This window comes from Chinchilla lanigera, unplaced genomic scaffold, assembly GCF_000276665.1.
Source record: "Chinchilla lanigera isolate Chin_1 unplaced genomic scaffold, ChiLan1.0 scaffold00076, whole genome shotgun sequence".
Taxonomy (NCBI): Eukaryota; Metazoa; Chordata; class Mammalia; order Rodentia; family Chinchillidae; genus Chinchilla; species Chinchilla lanigera.
This window is the reverse complement of record NW_004955477.1, coordinates 2585337-2605643: the sequence shown is the minus strand read 5'-3', so window position 1 is coordinate 2605643 and position 20307 is coordinate 2585337. Positions and strand designations below refer to the sequence as shown.

The window sequence follows — 20307 nt, the reverse complement described above, 5'->3', positions numbered from 1 at the left end:
CGCGTGCCTCCCTCCTGAAACTCCCTCCCCCGGACACCTCCCTAGGTTGTCTCCTGTTAGGTGCTCGCAAAACGTGTGGCCGGCAACCACTGGCCTTGGCTCCATCTGTGCGTGCAGCGGTAGCAGCACTGGTGACAGCAGGATCCTGAGCTTGGCTCCAAGCTCTCTGGGGACTCAGCCCACAGCCCCGGCCTGGCCTGTGCTGGGCGAGGAGCCAGCACACGTGCACAGTGGGGACCCAGAGCTCTTGCTTGCCTAGACACTAGACAAGGTATCTGTGGGGCCTAGGTATCTGTGACCATCTGGTCAGTGCCCTCTGAAGCCACTCCTGCCTGACACGGAAGGTGGAGGCTCCTGGAAAAGCCACTCTCTGGCTGGGGTTCATCCATTCACCAGCCGTGTCTGGAGGCCTAGCTGGAGGCTGGCTGTGGGGCCCTGCTGGGGGCTATGGGGTGAGGGGCTGTGGTGGAGACCTGAGACTGGGAAGGCGCCCCAGGCAAACATGTAGGCAGGGCAGAGGAGCCCGCACAGGGAGAGGTCAGGGTGGGCTCATCTGACAGTCATCTGAGGAGGTGGGACCTCACTCCAGGAACCCTAGGCAGCCCCTCCCCACTGTTCCCAGGCTGAGCCATGGCCTGGCACCCTGAGAGATCAGCTGGGAGTTGGCAGGAGGTGGGGGCTGACTCCTCTGCAAACCCTGCACTCCTGAGGGACAGCTTGGTGGGGCGGTGCACAGCTTCCCCGGGAAAGCCAGTACCCCACCTCAGGAGCTCCCACCCTGGCCTGGAAGGAAGTGGCTGACTTGCTCTCACAACACCTAAATGCCATCTTGTCCCTTTGAAAGGATTTGGTTTGTCTAATGGGCTTTACCCTAAAATGACCAGCACGGGCAGAGCCATTTTTTCTTTTAAAGGGTTTCAGCGCGGTGACCTGGAGGCTACCTCCTAGCAGAGAGAGTCTCCACAGGGAGTGCTGAAGTCCTTGGACCTAGGAGGGGGGGCTAAAGGGGCAGCCCTTAGGAGGGAGGGCAGCACAGACACCCTTGGCTCTCCCCAGACCCCAAGCCTCATTAGGCTAAGCCCTGTTCGCACACCTCCTCCTAGGACCCCCACTTGCTCACCCACCCTCTTGTGCAGAGCTAAGGCCTTTGCCACCTGTAGCACGGGCCCCAGCACAGCACTCACAGGCCTCACATCCACCGTTCCCGCATGTGCTCCGGGAGAGGACATGGTCAGAGGGGTTCAGAGACTTGCTCAAGGTCACAGTGGGGAGAGAAGGTCTGACCCAGTTCTACTCCCAGACCAATGTTCCTGGTGCCAGTTTCCAAGAGCTTCCGGAGCAGCTGGGTATTTCCAGTCTCTCCAGAAAGGGCACCGGGGTACCCATGGAGGCCAGCGCCAGTGGACATCACTCCCTGGCCTCCCTGACTACGGCAATTCTGCTGCTTGTGGGTCAAATGTGCAGGAAGTACTCACTTCACCAGTAAGTCAAGGTGGACTCACTTGTGGGCCAATGTTGGTACTTTAAGGTTAGGATTTTCCTTGTGCTGTCGAGACACAGATGATCTAGTGAGGGTTGGAATGACGTTTTCCATTATCCTGCGTCAGGGCAGAACTATGTACCTGTCGCTGTCAAAGAGTTTATAGGATGCAGCCACAGCAGAAAACTGTTGACAGCTACTTGTGACCCACCAATTGCACCTGTAGGTGTGCACGCAGCAAATGCACCCCTGTCCACCACCAGCAGGTTTGTGTTAGAATGCTCCAAGCAGCTTTTGTGGTAAGAGCAATAAACAGACACTGCACAGACGGCCCTGAGCGGGAGGCTAGAAAGAGCACAGAGCTGTACATCAGAACACCACCCCTCCATCCCCTGCGACGAGGTGAGTCTCTGCCACTATGGTGGGCCACAGACACCACGCTCAAGGAATACAAAATGCCCCCGGCTGCGGGAGGGTTCTAGGTTCGGAGCTGAGCCGGAGCCCAGAAGCAGATGTGTACAAAGAAGCGCACCACACTGTTCACTTTTATTGCTCTTTACTATGAATGCTCAACCTCAGAAGTTTACTTCAGAAGCCACATCTGATGCTCAGATACAAGGAATCCACTACTCTGTGGCTCAGGAGCTGGCAAGCTAACCCTGCCTGCAGCCTCATTTAATATGTCTAAAGGGTTATTTAAAAAAAAGAGAAACTAAATGTAACCGGCAAAGCTAACGGAGCTGCTATTCAGACCCTCAGAGAAGGCCTGCATGCCTGTCCCTGGACTCTCTGCCATCCAGGCTGTCTGGAGCCAGCTCCTGCTGGGAGCAGGGTCTTCCTCTTGGAGCCCCGACTTGTGACTTATGGGGGCTGTGGGCCGGCCAGGCGGGCATCAGGCCCTGGGCTGCCATGAGCCACCTGCCCAGGGTCTGATGCCCCTGGCCCTGCTCCCCGTTCTCTTGTGATTCCCAGCTTTTCTAACCAGCACAGGGAGGTTAGCACAGTGGCCCCTGATTAATCAGCCCCACCCAGGGCTCTCCTCCTGGACCACTGCAGGCCAGGCTTACTGTGCCCTCAAGGGAAGTCAACCCCAAGAGGGAACACAAGCTCCCCCATAAAATAAGACACTAGAAGTCTCCCACCAGCCGCAGTGCATGCATGGCACCTAGCAGAATGGCATATATGGCTCATTATGTTTAATTACATATTATTTAAAAGCCAGAATCCACTAAAAGAAAGCATTACATTAGCAGCCCGCCAGTATTTGCCCACACACAGCAGAAATTGTGGACTTTTATGTCTTAATTATGTGATGCTGCCATGGCTTCTGCTCTCAGGGAGCTGGGCAGATAGGAGGGGACCTGCCCAGGCCCCTGAGCAGCTCTGCTCGGTGCAATGGGCTGGGCAGGAAGGGAACCTGCTCCACAGCCGGCCAGTACCCTCTGACCTGTGGGCCTCAAAACATTACACTACAGAAGCTGAAGTGAGAAACCCAGCAAAGCCACGCTCCACCGCAGTGGGACAGCAGCAGAGATGAGGCAGGAAGGGTGAGGGACTGTCCTGCCTGAGCAGACCCTGCTAGGACGAAGCAGAACAGCCTCCGACCCGGACGCTGGCAGAGGAGCCTAGGAGGAGATGGGGGACACAGCAGTGCAGTGACACACAGAGGACGGAGGCGGAAGCAGTCCTAGAGAAAAGGGACAGAGGACACAAAGTGGGGGTAGGGAGGCAGCGGACAGCTAGGGGGGACTGGGTCGCCTCGGCAGTGTGCACTTGGGGGACCCTCTATGCTGTGACTTCGGGTGACTGCTGCAGGTTCGACTCATCTACAGTGTGGCCTGGGGCAGGTCTCTCTACCTGCCTGAGCCTCAGTTTCCTTATCTGCTCTCTTCCACTCACCCCTTCCCCTACATTGGCTCCTCTCTCTACTCTGGACCCCTCCCTCTCTTCACCAGTCCAAGTAGCTGCTCACCTGCTTCAGAAACTCACCTGCTCCTTGTCTCTGCTGTGTAAATAGCCATGGCTCCCTACTGTCCATGTCACAGCCCAGCAGAGCAGATGAGTCCATCCTGACTGGGACCCTCTGCACTTTAGCCAGCTTCAGGCATTCCCAGCTCTCCCATACCTCCACGCCACTGTCCATGATGTCCCCTAGATGCTCTTGACACTTGCTCCACTGCAACTCCTACGCACTCATCAAGGTCCCACCTACTATGTCCCCATCACTGACTCTGCTCCATCCCCTGCAGTGAGTTGCTCTGTTCTCTGAGCAGACAGATCTTGGCTGCTGTCCCCAGAGACTATTGCAGCAGGGCTCCACCCTGCCACTTTACCTGCCAGCGCCTGTGCTGGAGGAAGAGGCTGGTTTCCTGCCTGCTGTGACCCCCCATGCAGGCCTGGTCTGAGCAGGCACCCAGGAAATGGCCACCCAATGATGAACAAAGCGCAGGGTGCCACCTGTCATCAGCAATTCCTCCCCTCGGGCCCTGAGCTGAGTGCAGGGAGTGAGTGAGAGCAGCATCAAGGCGGTTCTGTGCATGCGGCCTGGACAGTCCCACAGGGACAGCCTTCATCCTGGTTGAGGGAAAGGGGTGGCAGACGCCCCAGCACAGGCATTCAGCAAGAACCACCTCCTACCACCTCCTCCAGGCACACGGGGCCGGAGCCTCTACCCGGTGCTGCTGGCCAAGGCGACAGGGTGTGGCCTGGCCAGAGGAGTGAGAGGCAGGGCTGCCCTGGGCTCCTCTGCCTCTGTGCCTGGGCAGGGCTGGACCGAGGTTCCCACGATGGGAGGCTGCTCACTGGCGGGATACCAAGAGACCTGGTGCTGGGGCTGCCCAGTGCCAGGGAGTTCTGGGGACTGGGAACTGGCATCTGAAAGGCGATGGCAACTCTGGCTGTGCTGGCAGAGCTGGAGGAAAAGGACAGGGAGCACTGACTCACTGGGGGTCCCGTGTGAGCATCCCAGGGGGCATCATGGACAGTGGCATGGAGGTGTGGGAGAGCTGGGAATGCCTGAAGCTGGGTGGCTCAAGTGCAGAGGGTCCCAGTCAGGATGGACTCATCTGCTCTGCTGGGCTGTGACATGGACAGTAGGGAGCCATGGCCGTTTACATAGCAGAGACAGGGAGCAGGTAAGCAGCTACTTTGACTGCTCATCTGAATGGGGTGGTCCATTCATTTGCTGGGGGTCCTGTGCCCTGCAGTGGAGACCCCATACCCTCCTACACTGCTGCACATGTCAGGAGCTGGGACCAGAGGTGATGAGGCTGGGCACAGGGGCCTGTGCATCTGAGCCCCTGAAGCACAAGACCCCTGGGGCCTGAGTACCCAAAGTTGGCTTCCGCAAAATGCCAGGTGGATGTGGCAGGGAGACCTGCCTCCTCGGCCCACAGACCTGAGCTTTCTGAAGGCCAGTTACAGGACACCCGGCCACCAGAATGCACCCACATTTCCTGCTGGCCACTTTCTGGCCCCAGATGTACAGTGAAGCCAACAGCTTTGCTGGGGCCCGTGTGGTAGGCAAGAGGCTTAGGATGTCACACGTCTGGCTAGCAACCTCCTGGCTGTGCAAGGACCTGAGAGTCAGTGGGGCAGATGTGTGGGCAGAGTCATCCACAGACACCAGACCAGTGGGCCTATCTCTGTCTCCTGGGCCAGCATGGGGCCTGGGTTCCGGAGGTGCTCAGAAACAGGCGGACATCCCCGAGCCTCTGGGCAAATGCTGTGTCCTGCTGCTCGGTGAGCGCTCCTTCCTGGGGAACTTGTGGCTTCCTTCTGCCCAGCCAGGTCCCATGGCACTCAGGACCTGGTGCTGAGAGGCACACAGAGAGACAATCCTTCCAGGCCAGCAAGGAGGTCACAAGGAAATGGGAGCCCAAAGGCTCAGACTGGCCTGCCTAGAAATCTCGGCCTGGGCCTGCTGGTCATGGATTCCACCTCACTCAGGCCCCTGTCCCCAGCCCTGTGCTTACTCTGCTAGGAGCACCTCCTCCCTCAACAGCAGGCCACAGAGAGGCCAAGAAGGTCAGCTCCACATGCCTCAATGGTCTGGAGGGACTAAAACAACAGCTATCCTCTTAGAGCTAGGGCCATGTTATCAGCCCCAAGGTTGGCTGAGTGAGTCCAGCCAGCCTGCAGCCCCTGCCTGCCCGCCGTCCTTCCAACCAGCTCTCACACACACAGACTTGTGGGCAGCTTCAGAATCACTCTGGGGTGGTGGGGGGAGGGGTAACTAAGAACAACGACCACCACAAGTACCACAACCACAATAAAAACATGTACCAGACCTGAAAGAGTCCTTCCTGAGAGCCTCTCTGAGGCCACTGGCTCCCTGGCCAGGAAAGGAATGGGGACATGTTGTGCTGGCTGGCACTTCCCTTGAATGAGAACTCCAGCCAGGGCCGTGGCCATGCTGTGTTGTGTGGTATACGGCTGAGCAGAGCAAGACCAGTGGCTAGAGCCTTGCCCGGCCACCCTGTCAGTTTGGCTCCTCTACATCAGGGAAAGGGGGCCTCTCTCAAGCACCCCATGGAGACTCAGTGCCAAGGAGAAAGCCATGTACTCTGGGGGACCTGTCCAGCCCAGCCTCCTATGTGTGCCCTCCTGCCACTGGAGGAGCTAGAAGCGAACGGGTAGGGGCCCGAGGAGAAGCACAACTTAGTCCCAGCTGCAGTGTGTGTGAAAGACGGAACAGGCATGAGAGGCCCAGGTCCCTCACATGGTCTCCTGCTGGCCCTGGTACCCTGGGGCTTCAGCTGGCCGATTTCCTGCCCTCCCCCATGGAGGAGGCCTGCGAAGCACATAGACAGGGCTAAGAGGAATGTGGGTCCTGTGCGCAGCAACGGAGACACACCCCCTCCTACATAGTGCTGCGCATGTCAGGTGCTGGGCCTGCGACCCTGGGTAGGAGAGGGGCACTATCTCTCGCCCGGTATGTCCCCTGGTGGTCCAAGGCTCATAGGGATTTGAGGAGCTGGGTGGGAGCAGGGCTAAACTAACAGAATAACCTTTTCCTTTAGAGGGATGGTGGCCCAGGGTTCAGAAACCCTCCCTACCAGCTGACCTGTCCTCCAGCTAGGATGAGCCAGGAGTCTCTCCCAGCAGGACAAGGTGCCCTAGACCAATCCCAGGGGCTCTAAGTCCTGGGAGGTAAACTGAGGTAGGAGAAAGATTTGCTCAAGGTCTCACACATCCTCATGGACATCAGACCTGCCTGCTGCCCCAACCCACAGATGCGTAGCAGCCAGAGGCAGGCCCAGGATGTGAGTGGAGCTTGCTGGCCAGCAGACGAAGGAGACAACCAGTGCACAGGGTTGCTGGCAGTCACAGTGACCGCCTCCCCTTCACCATATGCAAGCCTCGGGGAGCATCTCCACAGATGCCTCACAGCACCGTATGCAGTGGCACAAGGCCCTGCCCGCTCTAGGCGTGAGGAGACAGACCCCAGAGGGAAGGGATGTGCCGAAGCCGCAGCCAGGAAGCCAGAGCAGGGATTCACACCGTTTGTCTGAGGTTCACACAAATCTAGACACAGACTCAGGTGAGCCATTCCTCTCGGGGTGGACAGGCTGTATTTGCACCTGGACTCTGGTGGGTTGAGTGACACCAGCCAAACCTTGAGGGCTACGGGCAAGGTGCCTTTCACCTCCCAGCCACACTGGGACGGAGACAGGAAGCGTTTGCCAGCTCTGACCATGTAGTGAGGTGAGCACAGCATTTGTGGAAACCCGCAGGAAATGAAAGAACCGTCACAAGTCACACTGGGATCCTGAGAGCTGCACATGGCCTCCCCCCATGCTTGGGCGCTCCCGGCAGAGCCACCAAAAACACTTGAATTCCTTCTCATCTGTCGTCCGGGGATCATGCCAGACAGGCTGAGGGCAGTGCAAGCTGGCAGGACTTAGATGTCCAGGCTCAAGCCCACAGGGGGAAACATTCTGCAGTGGACACTGGCACCCAGGGCCCCGGACCACCCCATCTTCAGGGAGGAAATGGTGTCTGTTTACAACGTGGCCCGGCCAGGTGGCACCTTGTCAACCAGAACCCAGCCCGCGGCACCCGCTGCTTCCTGTGAGGTTCTCACTGCCACTCAGCTGCATCTGAGAACAGAGGTGGGGCGCACTGAAGACACCCTGGCGGGATGCACGGCCCCCACAGACCTCCCCACCCCGTCAGTAGATGAGGCCCTTGGATTCCTCAGCCCTACCTGCCATGTCCACACCCTCACGCCTTTACCCTGTTCACATGCACAGGTCGGTTTGGGGCATGTCTGGTGACATAAGGCCCGATAATAAGGGGCCGGCATTCCATAGGCAACAAACAACCGTGCTGTACTGCCTGGAAGGTAGTAGGCGACTTCCGGTTTGCCACACTTCCCCAAATTTGCTACTGTGTACCCATTCCTATGCCAGGCATACTTCATTCCGGTGCATTCCCCACCTGCTCTACAGGTATCCTAATTTGTGACCATGCCATAAAACTTGGGCTGTCTGGGACTGAAGCCCCAAGGAACAAGTCACCTGGTCCAGGAAGCCGTCTTCTCAGTCCTCGCCTCCTTGCTTAGGTGCCTGTGTTGATTCCATCATCCCTACTACAACTGCTCCAAATCTGAGACTCACAGCCCCGGTGCCTGTCTTCTCCCCAGCACCAATTCCAGATAGAGGCCCCGAGTGTTCTGAATTCCTTCACTGCCTCACCTTTACCTTGACCTCTGAGTGACCTCGGGTAAATAGCCACTCAGAGCCTCCATTCTCTCATCTGTGAAGCAGGGTGTGTGCATGTGCGGCGGGGTTGGGGTGGGGTGGGTGAGAAGGATGTAGTGGAGATCATGGATGATGTAGCTGGGCCTGGGCCTGGGCCTGGCCCTCTGCAGGTGCCCGACCTGGGTGGGCAGGGAGGCTACACAGGGCACTGGATCGAATGAGCAGCGCACGCAATGGGAGTTTGAGCTGAAGTGGGCAAACAGACGTGGTGGATGCTGGATTGGCTGGGTGGGTAGATGGGGCTGCAGCCAGTCAGGCCCTCAAGGCTGGCTCTCCGGAGCAGGGGGAAGGCTACCAGCCCTTAAGGGAAGCCACCCTGTGCTCACTATCTGGAGATGGAGGGCCAGACCCCGCTCACATATCTCAGCGGGGCTCTCCCCAAGGGGCTCTCACACCTGCCCAGGCCGCCAGGGACCAGGCACCAAAGGGTACCCTGCAGAAATGCCTGTGTGGCTGTGATGGTGGACAGGTACCAAGGGACTCTGGACGGGACTCTGGACTCCCCAAGATGCTGACTCAGGCCTCCTCCTCTGAGCCCATAGGACGCTGTTTATGGTACCTGCAGTGGTGACAGTCCCCCAAACCCTTCCCCTGAGGATCTGGCAGGAGAACTTAGATCCTTTAGCTCCTTCTCCGAGAGGCTCAGTGGCCTGCCCAGGTCTTGGGAGGTCTCACTCCCAACATGCGATCAGAAGTACCTGCAGCCTGCTCCCGACCCCACAGGGAGCTAGGGCCTGTGCTAGCATGTGGCGGGTTGGGGTCACCTAAAAGGCTCACTTTGGCATAGGGACAGACCTGCCAGGGGCTGGGGATGTGGCTTCAAGCAGAGGAGCCTGACAGCTGTTCATAATATTTTGATAAAAACACGTTGAGCACCTGGTGTGTGTTTGGATTTAAAAGAGCTGGCCTAGCCCCTCGCAACGTGCATGCCAACTGCCAAATCCCCCAGAAGTCGACCTGTGCCCTACTCAGGGCTCAGGGCAGAGCGCCCTCTTCAGGCCTCCCTAGAAAAGTCACCCATTGTCTTTTCTTCTCAGGTCAGACAGCACAGGACAAGGAGACCCTGTCTAACCCAGCAGAGCCACGGCTTGCCCACCTAAGCTCTGAGTGCTTGTGACGTGGCCCAGGAGAAAGTGATGATACTTGAAAGGCACACAGTGATATTTATACTAGGACAGATACGGAGCAACTTAGAGAAGTGACCCAGAACCACAGTAAGGAAGAAGAGAAATACTTGCATCACAAGACTAGAAATTTGAGCAAAAAAGTATAGCTCGGAGTTCCCTGGCAGCTAAGGCAAAAAGGGAAGCAGATGGGAAGCAGATGACTGTTTAGGAGGAACAACCTTCCCAGCAGCACAAATGTGGATGTGAGGGACATACATGGCCTAATATGGCTTCTGAGGCTCTAGCAGGGGCTCTGCCAGAGCTCAGAAGCCATTCTTCCCAAATAGCAGATCCCTGCCTGTCTCCAATGCGTATGAACTGTGAGGAGCCTGCATGCAAGACAGTGGGTTGTAGGCTCAACTGGCTCAAGCTGCTCCCTGGACCTCCCAACACATGGCATGGCTGGGTACTGTGGTGTTCACTGAGGTGTCTCTACTGCGTTCCACCCCTTATTCAAAACTGTCTGTCTCCACGGACTCTGATGGCTCCACTCTCAACACCAGGGGTGTGCTAGCAAACCTCCACCTACCTCCCCATTCTGTGGTGTGCTGCCTACCACAGAGACCGCTCGGATGCAGAGGCAGGTTGTGGTTGGGCAGGCTGGGGACCCTGGTGCAGCACAGGCGAGCTGGCTAAAATCCAGGAACCAAGTGGTGTTTTGGAGCTGTGGTTAATGAGCTGTTGTGGGATTTTATTGTTCCGCCCAATACCTCATGCTCCCCTCTGAGGATGCCTCTGGGGTAGGATGGCTGGTCCCTCCTCTCCCCAGCAGTGTGCTGGATGCCCTGTTCACCCAGCAGGGACTGGGCCAGCACAGAGGAAAGGGCCAAGGCCAGTTCACCTCCAGGGCCTGCCCTGTGGCTAGCTCTGGGCTCCAGAACTCACTTGAGGGCTCCGGGATGGCAGAGGGGTGGAGCTCCTCACCAGGAAAGGACACACCTCGTGGAGCCACTCCAGCCCTATTAAATGATTGTTTGGGTTTTTTTTTGTTTTCTTCTGGTACTGGGACTTGAACTCACGACCTCGCGCTTGCCAGGCAGGCGTTGTGCCACTGAGCTAAATCCCCAGCCCCCAGACCTATTAAATGAGATGAGAAATGAAACATTCTCATGGCTCCAAGCACTAATGTGCTCCACTGTGAGGGTCCCGAGTTAATCACCTGTCACTTCCTAACCTAACACAGAGTCCCTAGAGCATTAGCTCTAGATAGCAGAAGAAACAATACCCAGCTCATGACCCCCCTCACCTCCAGAGACATGGGCCTGACGCCCACCCACTTCCTAAAGTGCAAAGGACATGACAGTTCCCCTAGGCCCTCACGGACGCCTCCAAGGCCACAGGTCAGAGGGCCTGGCATAGTGTTTCCTGCAGAGGCTCTGGATTCTTCACAGCCTGGGTCAACGCCTACCCCAAGCAAGCAAGCAAGTGACCCTTCCCTCTATGCCACACTGATGCAGGACTAAACAAGATGATGGCTGGTAAGCCCACGGGTAGTGGTTAGTGGTAGGCTTGTGCTTGTACTTGGTGGCCCGGTGGGGCAGAGGCTGTGTGTGACTCTACTCCTGCCCTCTTCCTCCCCACAGGTGCATACTGACAGCATTTCTGTCGGAGACAACTGGACGGTCAGTGTTATGATCCACGGAAAGAACCATGCTCTTTAACCCCAATCCTGGAAATCTTCTCTAAGATTTAGTTCTAAAGAGACCATACACAGAATCTGGCATGTGGAATGTTCTCAGTTCAAGTTTGCTGAACTGAAGAAAAGAATCAATAAGGAATTATGAAGATGTTCACGACAGTGATATTTACAACAGGAAGGAGAAGCCCAGGTGCTCACCCTCAGGGAAGTAATTGTGGTAGGGTATATGTGCTCCATAAAATACTATGTAGCTATCAACAATGATCAGAGGAAGCAGAGAGAAAGGAGAATTAGGAGTTACATATGCATGTGACCATGGTTGCAGACACAGGAAATAAATAGCTGCCACGTAACGCGGGTAACAGGTAGAACCTATTCTCTGGTGAGTCCGTGTAGCTGCCCATGACACTGGTTTAGGAATGTACAAGATGATAGCAGCAGTGTTTCCAGTTCTGCCCTGCAACCACTCCAAAAGAGCCATTAACAAGGTTGGAAAGTCAAGGTTATTTTCCAGCCCTGCCAGACTCAACAAGGGGCATGGTGACCTCTCCTGGGCCTGGTGGCTTGACAGCTGGGGAGGGAGTTTATACCAGTGCTGGCCCTGGGGCCAAACAGTCGGCTAGGCATGGCAAATGCCACCTGCTCTGCAGACCATATCAGTTAGTCACAAAGCAAAGGCCAGGCCAGCCCAGCTGAAGAAACCCTGGGCCAGTAACACTCCAATGTCACAAACACCACCTGCAGACCAGCGCCTCTGGGTAGCTACTGGCTGCCAGCAGATGTCACATGGGTCCCAAACACACCATCCTCTGGATATAGGGCTGATGGGCGGGCCAGTGCAACTGTGGTGGCATCTCGCTGGTGGCCACCTGGGGAAGATGTCAAGTGGCATGCCCCTGAGAAGACAGAGGTAAAAGACTTGCTTGGGTCACAGAGCTGATAGAGACCAGGGGGAGGGGGACCAGTGTGACTCTAATATCAGGAACGAGCAGAGGGAAAGTAAATGAGCCTGCTCTGTCTTTAGGGGGCAGCCCTTCCTGGTCTAAGTAAGGAAACTAATGCCTAGGGAGGGCACATGCTGCCTGAGGCTGCCCAGGGAGGCCAAACTCAAACCCAATGTGGGATCAGAGCCTTGCCTTGGGCAGATTGTCCAGCCACCTACCAGGCATCCGGGCCTGAGCAAAAAGGAACCACGTAGCCCCCTCCCAGAACTCTGTGTGGGGGCTTACACAGGCTAGGGAGGGGGTGACAGTTCTTCCTGGTTCCTCTAAACAGATGGGGAAACTGAGGTAACTCAGAGGAAACCAGTGTGGAGGCCAGCACACTCCCCTCTGTTTACTTAGCACCTTTCATCCCGGTTCCCCGAAAAGCTGACTGAGACACTGCATTAATCACAGGCCAGACAAGTCACCTCGTAAATCGTCAGAGCAGCCTGGTGAGGGGCCATTCATCCTGGCCCTAGGGGACGCCAGCCTGCCCTGGGGGTGGTGTGCCCCACACTGGGCCAATTGTGCCCACAGGGACCCCATCCAAGCTTCCCTGGCTCCGGGCGGGTGGCCACGCCCTGGATGGTTCCTAGATAGAATCTTGTTTTCTTCAGTTTTCATCCCGGGCCAGGTAGCCAAGCTGCTCCTCAGTACGTTCATTCAACGCTGCTTTCTCCTCAGACCCTGGCCTGCCCCTTCGCTACCGGGAAGCCATAAACCGGGCCAAACAAGCCTGCCTCCGGAAAGGACTGGAGGCAGCTCCAGTGACTCCCACCTACCATACCTGTTGCCTGCCGTCCATGGGGACGATGGCTGTCAGGGTCCTGTGACCCTCAGAAGGGTGTGGGAGAGATGGGAAAACTGAGGGCTACAAGGGGGATGCTGGCAGTTAGCAGTAATCTGGGCTCAGGATTCTGGGGCCCAGGCCTTCCCTGAATTTGGGAATACCCGGTGACTCACTTCCCCTTCGTTTTCTCGGCCCCAGCACCTACCACCGACCTTTGGTGGTGCAGCGGGGCTCCAACTCCAGCCAGTGGCTCAGTGTGTCTTAGAGTCAGGTGTAAGCGCAGGGGTGCGGGTCAGGGTTAGAGGGCAGAAGAACCGGCAGGGCCAGTTGGGGGCTGGGTGACAAGGAGAACATCCCTGGGGAGCAGGCATGAATGCATCTGCTGTGCTCTTTCCTCAGCCTCATCACTGGTCAGGACCCCACTGTGCTAGCGACTATTCCCCGCTTGTCCCAAGATTTGATTTCCTGATTCATTTTACTTTCTTCTTTTCCCATATAAATTTGAGCCCTAGATTGTCTAGGATGCATTGAGAGGTGGAGGGGAGGAAGGAGCAAAGCAGATGAAGCTGCTGACATCATAAAACAGAATTCTTGAGCAACAAAGTCTAATTCCCGACTGGACTAGCCCCTCCTCTCTGTGGACCTCAGAACCCACACTGACTTGGTCCTAGACCTGAAGTCCTCTTCTCTACTTCTTGGAGTCCAGGGTTTTCAGAAGAAAGTGGGAAAGCTAGGGGAGGATTGAGGCTGCCTAGTCCTGGGATCCCTCATCTCCCTCACAGGTCCATGGTCCATGGGACACACTCCCCTCCAGCCCCGGACCACAGCTGTGAACAAGCGCCCTCGGCCCACCCCAGCACTACGCTATGCTGGGGTGGGTTTTGTCTTTTCTCCTGGTCTCTTCCTTCCTTCCCACTAAATGTTGGCTTGGTGTCTGCATGCCGGTGCCACTGCATTGCACGCCAACACCGGGGGAGCTCTCCCCCACCCCCACCTCCCTCATAGTTAAGCCTGGACCCTGAACAGCATTCCCATACCCTTCCAGCCCTTGGTGTATCTGCTGCAGATGCCTCACCCCCTGGGGGCGTCTTTGTCTTCCCCATACAAAGTACCCCTGGGCATAGAAATTCCCTAGTTTGGGGCTGGTGAGCTTCACAGAAGAATCATGGTCTCAGGCCCCAGGGCAAGCCAGACATCTTCTATCTGGGACAGGGAGCCTCTTTCTTATGAAGAAGGCTGGTGACTACTTTTATGAATAACCATGGCCCCTTCCTGCGAGGCCAGATCACAGGGCCTGGTCAGTGCCAGGGGCCTGCTTGCTCTGTCCCACCACTGTGCACTCTACCATCTGGCGCTCATTTTGCGGGTGAAAGGACAGGCTCACAAAGCAGCCTTGGGCTGTGTTATCTCCTCATGGGGGGGAGGCTGGGCGTGTTGCGGGGGTTGGGGGACGCACAAGAGGGATGCCATTCTCATCTCATTCTCGTCTCCTAGAGCTCCTGGCCCAGGGTGACAAGTCCAGTCCACATGTCCAGTCCCCACTCCCCAGGAGGGGAAACCAAATTTCCTAATGGGGTTACTGAGTGGCTGTTTTAGGACATTCTACAGACAGTCACCATCACCAATGCCCCTGAACCAGACCTCGATTCAGACCTCTGGGTCAGAAAGAGTTCTCACGGGAGAAAGGCTTTGTACCCTGTCCTCTCACCTCCAGGAGACACAAAGCCAAATCCAAAAGCAACAGGGAACAAGGCGGGGATATAAATACACAGAGAGGTTATTAATTAAGCCATGGTTTTGGAACATCATGGGCATCAAGAACAACATCAGCAAAGATGGCCAGCAGCAGCAGAGCCCATGAAGAAAGCTCCAGCACTTCCCTGGAGACACATGTGGGAGCCACTCCCTGGCAGTTGGGGGACCCTTTCTTTTGCAGACCTCTGCTAAAGCCAATGCCTGTTTTGCATCCAATCCCCAAGTGCTCCTGGCCTTCATCTCCCACTTCAGGGAAGGGAAGGGAAAAGAAGGGAAGAGATGGGGGGAGGGGAAGTGGGGAGGTGGGAGGGAAGGGAGAAGGACTGAAACAGCAACCGGAAGAGGAAGACAGACAGACTGAGAAAGGGAGAGACAGAGAAGACAGAGAAGAAGAGGAGAAGGAGAGAAAGACGGGAGAGGCAGAGAGAGGAAATGAATGAACAAACTGTTCACATTATTCTCTAGAAATAATGATGGATTAAAAGCCTGAGATGCCAGTCAATTGTACACCTATTTTTCTAAGGGGGGTGGTGAGGTGTGCAGGAGAGAACTTTCCTGAAAGGACTTGGCCTTCAAACATGAAGTCAAACAACCGGAATTGGCAGGCAGACAGCTCCTGAGCCCCACCAGCCTGAGGACCTGGGGGCCCCGTGTGGCTGAATAATGTGCTCATTGAAAGCGTAGCTGGCTGGAGCACTCCAGTACGCAGGGGGCCTTCCTCCCTCTGCAGCCCCGGGCGTCCCACAGAGCAAGGGAGGCCAGCAGGCCAGTCTGAACGTGGACAGGGCAAGGTCTCACTATGAGTCATGAACACAGGAAAGAAGTCCCAGAGAATGGGAATGTGCGGCGGCAGCGGGTGGGGGGGGGGCGGGTTCCCCAATTATACTTTTGTACCAGAAATCGAACTCAGGACCTTCTGTTTGCCAAGCAGGTGCTTGTGCCACTGAACTATACCCTCGGCCCAATTCCCAATGAAAGCTAGGGTGGAAGAACTTAGCCATCCTGATCTTTCCACTCAGCATGGCTCCTGTTCTCATACCCGTGAGTAGTCCTGCTCCTGCCGGCTCCTGCATGACTCCAGCCCCTGTCTTTGCCTGTGGACCCTGCTGCAGACCTGCGGGTTCAGGAGCAACCCCACGGTTGGGCCTGTGTCACCTTGTTAAAACCAAGTTTTCACTTTTGCTGACGGCCCCTGCTTTTGATGACAGTTTAGACCTTGAATGGAGTGTGCAGCTTAGTCCCATAATTAACTGCTTCTGCGCATGGAACAGACGGAACAGATGAAAAACAAGGACCTGCGATGCATGCTCTAAGTGGGACAGAGGTCCCTTTGACTAGGCACTAGGCAGGCTCCATCTTAAAGCTCTGAGCAGCTGTGTGCAGAAGAAGAAGCCTGACACTTCTGTGAAGACTGTTCCCAAAGCTCTCTGCAAACCCTTTTGGTGGCAGGAACAAGGTTATACGAGGGTTTGGACAGGGCTGGCCAGCGGTGCTGGGCCTTGTGGATGACAGGTCAGTTTTCTCTCATGTGGTCTAACAGAGAAGGACCACAAGATGACTGCAGAGACCTTGTCAGTTGCACTGTGCTTGATTTATAAATACTCCATCATGGTTATAAATAACCATGCTTTGCTGGCAGCACAGCTGGCCAAGAAAACGATGTCTGGCTTTCCATAACCTCTGCTCTTCCTTCACCAGTGACCCAGGCATAGTGCAGCACGGGTGCCTTGACCCCCCTGGAGAGTGGCCCGTGCCTCTTCCCGGCATCCTGCGCCACCTCTGTGTCAGATGAGAGAAAGGACAGAGTGACGATGGGGTGGGGCCGGTGTCTCCATGGAAGCCAGCCTCAGGGGACTGTATCCTCTGCAGGCTGTTGTCAGCTCAGGTCCCAAGGAGCTAGAATCCACTGATACGGACATATTTGTGTGGATATTGGTAGAAAGGTGTCTTTTTTTTTTTTTTTTTTTAATTTAAAAAACATAGAAGACTGCTCCAGAGAACAGTACTCACTGTCTTTGAACCCTCAAGAACACTACCAGGTGCTGACAGAGGTTACTCCCAGGCCCTCCATGCCCAGCCAGAGGAGTGAGAATTGGCATGGACACTCAGACGGCCAGCTCCCTGCAGCTCTGGCTTGGCTGTGCTGCTGCTGGCTCGCAGACACCCAGTCCCCAGAGGCCGGGAGCGGAGATGCCTGGCTTGGGATGATCTGCCCCAGAACTTTATGAAGTCTGAGGCTCTTCTCCAGATGCCTGGCTTCCCCTTTGGAGGAAGGGAATAACCCTAGGACATTCTGAAGAGCATCGGACTTGATGGTACCACCATCGTACCCTCGAGAGTTCCTGCTGCGCGGCATTCTCATCAGGTCGGCACCTCTTCGTCCTCTTCCTTTCTCTGCAGCCTACCCAAGAATCCCTTTCTGTATCCATTGCTCACCCTGTTCTTTGGAGATTAGATGCACAGCCCTCTCTGAGCCACACTGTATACCCAGTCCCAGGGCTGTAGCAACACAGCCAGAGCAAGCACAGGTGAGATTAGCTAATGTCTATATTCTTACAACCAGTTTTACCCCCAGGAAGAGTCATGAGACCACATTTTCCTTACGAGAACATACACTAAGCGGGCTGCAGGCAGTGACGTTCTACAGTGGGCTCATAGCAACTGTTAAAGCTGTCTCTCTTCAAGCCCGAGTTGGGTGACACAACACTGCAGTTCCAAGTCAGCAACAGTGGGAGCATTTACACCACAGAAATCGGCCAAGTGTTACAGATCAGATCAGGAATCCGCCCAACCTGGGAGAACCGCTTGCTACATTTAAGGCATATTGTTTGAACTTGATAATACCCAAATTTTTTTAGTTAAAAAAACTGCCTGTGACAATAATTTATGTATCACATACATATACCTGTGTTCACAGGAGTACAGTAAGGCAATTTTCAAGATGATGACAATAAACCTAATTACTATTAATCCATTTACTTTACATAATTTTGTGTGTCACTAAAATTGATAACAGAAAGGCAGAGGTCCCTAAGAGGGCAGAGGACCCGTTCCTGCCTATGGACCTCTGCCTGCTAGTTCCCTGCTAGAAAAGCTCTCCCTCATGTCTGCCAGACCATGTGCCTTTTCCTCCAAGACTCAGCTCAGACCTCACCACCTCTGAGGAGCCTCGATGGAACTTCATAAGCTCTGATGGCTGCCGGCTTCACTGGGCAAACTCGATTCTCAGTGTGGCACTGGGAGGCTCCAGGCCAGCCCGACCATTCATGGTCTATTCCCCACGAACCTGGAGATCCTTCATTATGGGGCCCACCTTGCTTGCATTTGTAGTGGAGCACTGTCTACACTAGAGTAGGTTTCGGAGCACGGGCTACTTCCCCTAAATACTGCTCCCCTGCCAGGGAGGAGGGATACTGGGTATGTGGGGTCACTTCAGGCTTTTCTGTTCACTGGTCCATTTCTCAAAGGAGGGCTCACTTTGTTGATCTTCCCCTCCTCCTCCCCACCAGTCACGGAAAGAAAACATAGCAGGGAGCAGCCACAACATCTTGGTGGTTGTGTAGGGGGGTTCAGGGGGCAGGAACCATCTGTACTCACCTGCTTCCCTACCTGGGGCCTTCAGTATGCTCGCCTTGAGATTAACTAAGAGAAACTTACTCTAAAATGTTTTAAAGCACATCTAACAGGAATCCAATTTACAACAGCATAAAATGATTAAAATACTCAGTAATAAATTTACCAACAGAAGTGCAAGGCGTATACTCTGAAAAGTACAGAATACTGTTCGAATAAATCCAAGAAAATTCGAATAAACAGGAAACCATATTCATGGGTGGAAAGACTCAATACTATTAAGATGGCAGTACTCCTTGCCCTGGACTGAATATCCCCAAAATTCACATGCTAACACCGAATTGTCAATGTGTGTCATTTTTTAAAAAGAGGTGGCCTTTGGAAGTGATTAGTGACTTTATAAAAGCACTTGAGGAAACAGCACCTGCCTCCTCCCCTTTTTTTCCTTCTACCCTATGAAGATACAGCAAGCAACACCATTGTGGAGGCAGAGAGAACAACCCTCACCAGATACCAAAGATGCCAAGGCCTTGTATGGATTTCCCACTCTCCAGACTGTGAAGAAATAAAATTCCACCCTTTATAAACCACCCAGTCTCAGGTATTTTGTTATAGCAGCACAAATAGACTGAGACTCTCCCAAATTTGAGCTGCAGATTGAACACAATCCCTGTAAGAATCCCAGCTGATTTCATAGAAATTGACAAGTTGACTCTAAGATTCATATGAAATTTTAAAGGACCTGGAGTGGACAAAACAATTTGGAAAAAGAACAAAGTAGGAGGATTCATATTTCCTGATTTTGAAATTTACTACAAAGCAACAGTAATCAAGTTAGTGTAGTACTCATCAGTATAGACATATGGATCAATGGAATAGAATTGAGAGTCCAGAAGGAAAATCATGAGTGCAAGGTCAACTGAGTTTGGACAAGGGCACCACCACCCCTCAAAGGAGAAAGAATGTAGTCTGTCCCATGAATCACACTGGACAACTGGATAGCCACAGCAATAGAAGAGAGTTGTACCTTTACCTCAGACTATTCAAAATTAAACTGGAATTAAAAATGGATTAATGTGTCAAAGGATGCACAGGTATGACACCAAAAGTATTAGCAACAAAGGAAAAAACAGAAAAACTAGACTGTAATAAAAAACTTTTCTGTCTCAAAGCATAACTCAGAATGTGAGGAAAAAGATTTGAGATTGTAAATCTGTATAATCTGTGTACCCAGACTATATAAAGAACTTTCAGAACTCAATGATAAAAAAGACAACCCAATTTAAAAATGGGCAAAGGAAGATGTACAAATGGCCAATAAGCACAAGGAAAGATGCCTGACATCATTAGTCATCAGGGAATTGCAAACTAAAGCCCAAGTGGGACGCCACTTCTCCACCAACCAGGTGGGCTAGAACAGAAAGGCCAGGTAGTAGCATTGGCGAGGACACGGAGAAATCAGTACTCTTGTACACTACCGGTGGGAATATAAACTGGTGTGACTGCTCTGGGAAAAGGAGATAAAATAAAATAAAAATAGACACCATATGACCCAACAACTCCTATGCCTTGGGTGTATACCCAAGAGAAATGCAAACCAGTGTCCACACAAAAACTTGTACATGAATTCTTATAGGAGCATTGCTCATAAGAGGCAAAAGGTAGATGCAACCTGAATGTCTACCAACAAACAAATGGATGGAAAAAAAAACCTAAAATAAAATGGATGGAGGTGAGGAAAATATTATAAAATTGACTAGTGGTAATAACGTATGAGTATAATAAAGCACTGAATCATATACTTTAAATGTATGAATTATATGATTTCTGGAATTCAACAGAACTGTTTTTCAGTCCTGGGATTGAACACAGGTCATCACGCAGAACTACCTTTTTCTCTCTTTCTCCCTTCCTCCCTCCCTCCCTCCTCCTTCCTTCCATTTTCCTTCTTTCTTTTTCTTTCTTTTTCTTTCTCTCTCTCTCTCTCTCCCTCCCTCCCTCCCTCCCTCCTTCTTTCTCTCTCTCTCTTTCTTTCTATTTTGAGATGGTGTCTTGCTAAGTTCCTAAGATGCTGAGGCTGGCTTTGAACTTGGGATCCTCCTCCCTCAGCTTCCCAGATTGCTGGTGTCTTAGTTACTTTCTGTCATTGTTGAGCTG

The 20307-nt window shown here is 53.9% G+C and overlaps 1 protein-coding gene across 1 annotated transcript in view; it reads right to left on the bottom strand.

The window, feature by feature from the left end:
• Positions 1 to 20307, bottom strand: part of Lhpp (phospholysine phosphohistidine inorganic pyrophosphate phosphatase) — a 126228-nt gene that overhangs the window by 1244 nt on the left and 104677 nt on the right. The window lies entirely within an intron of this gene.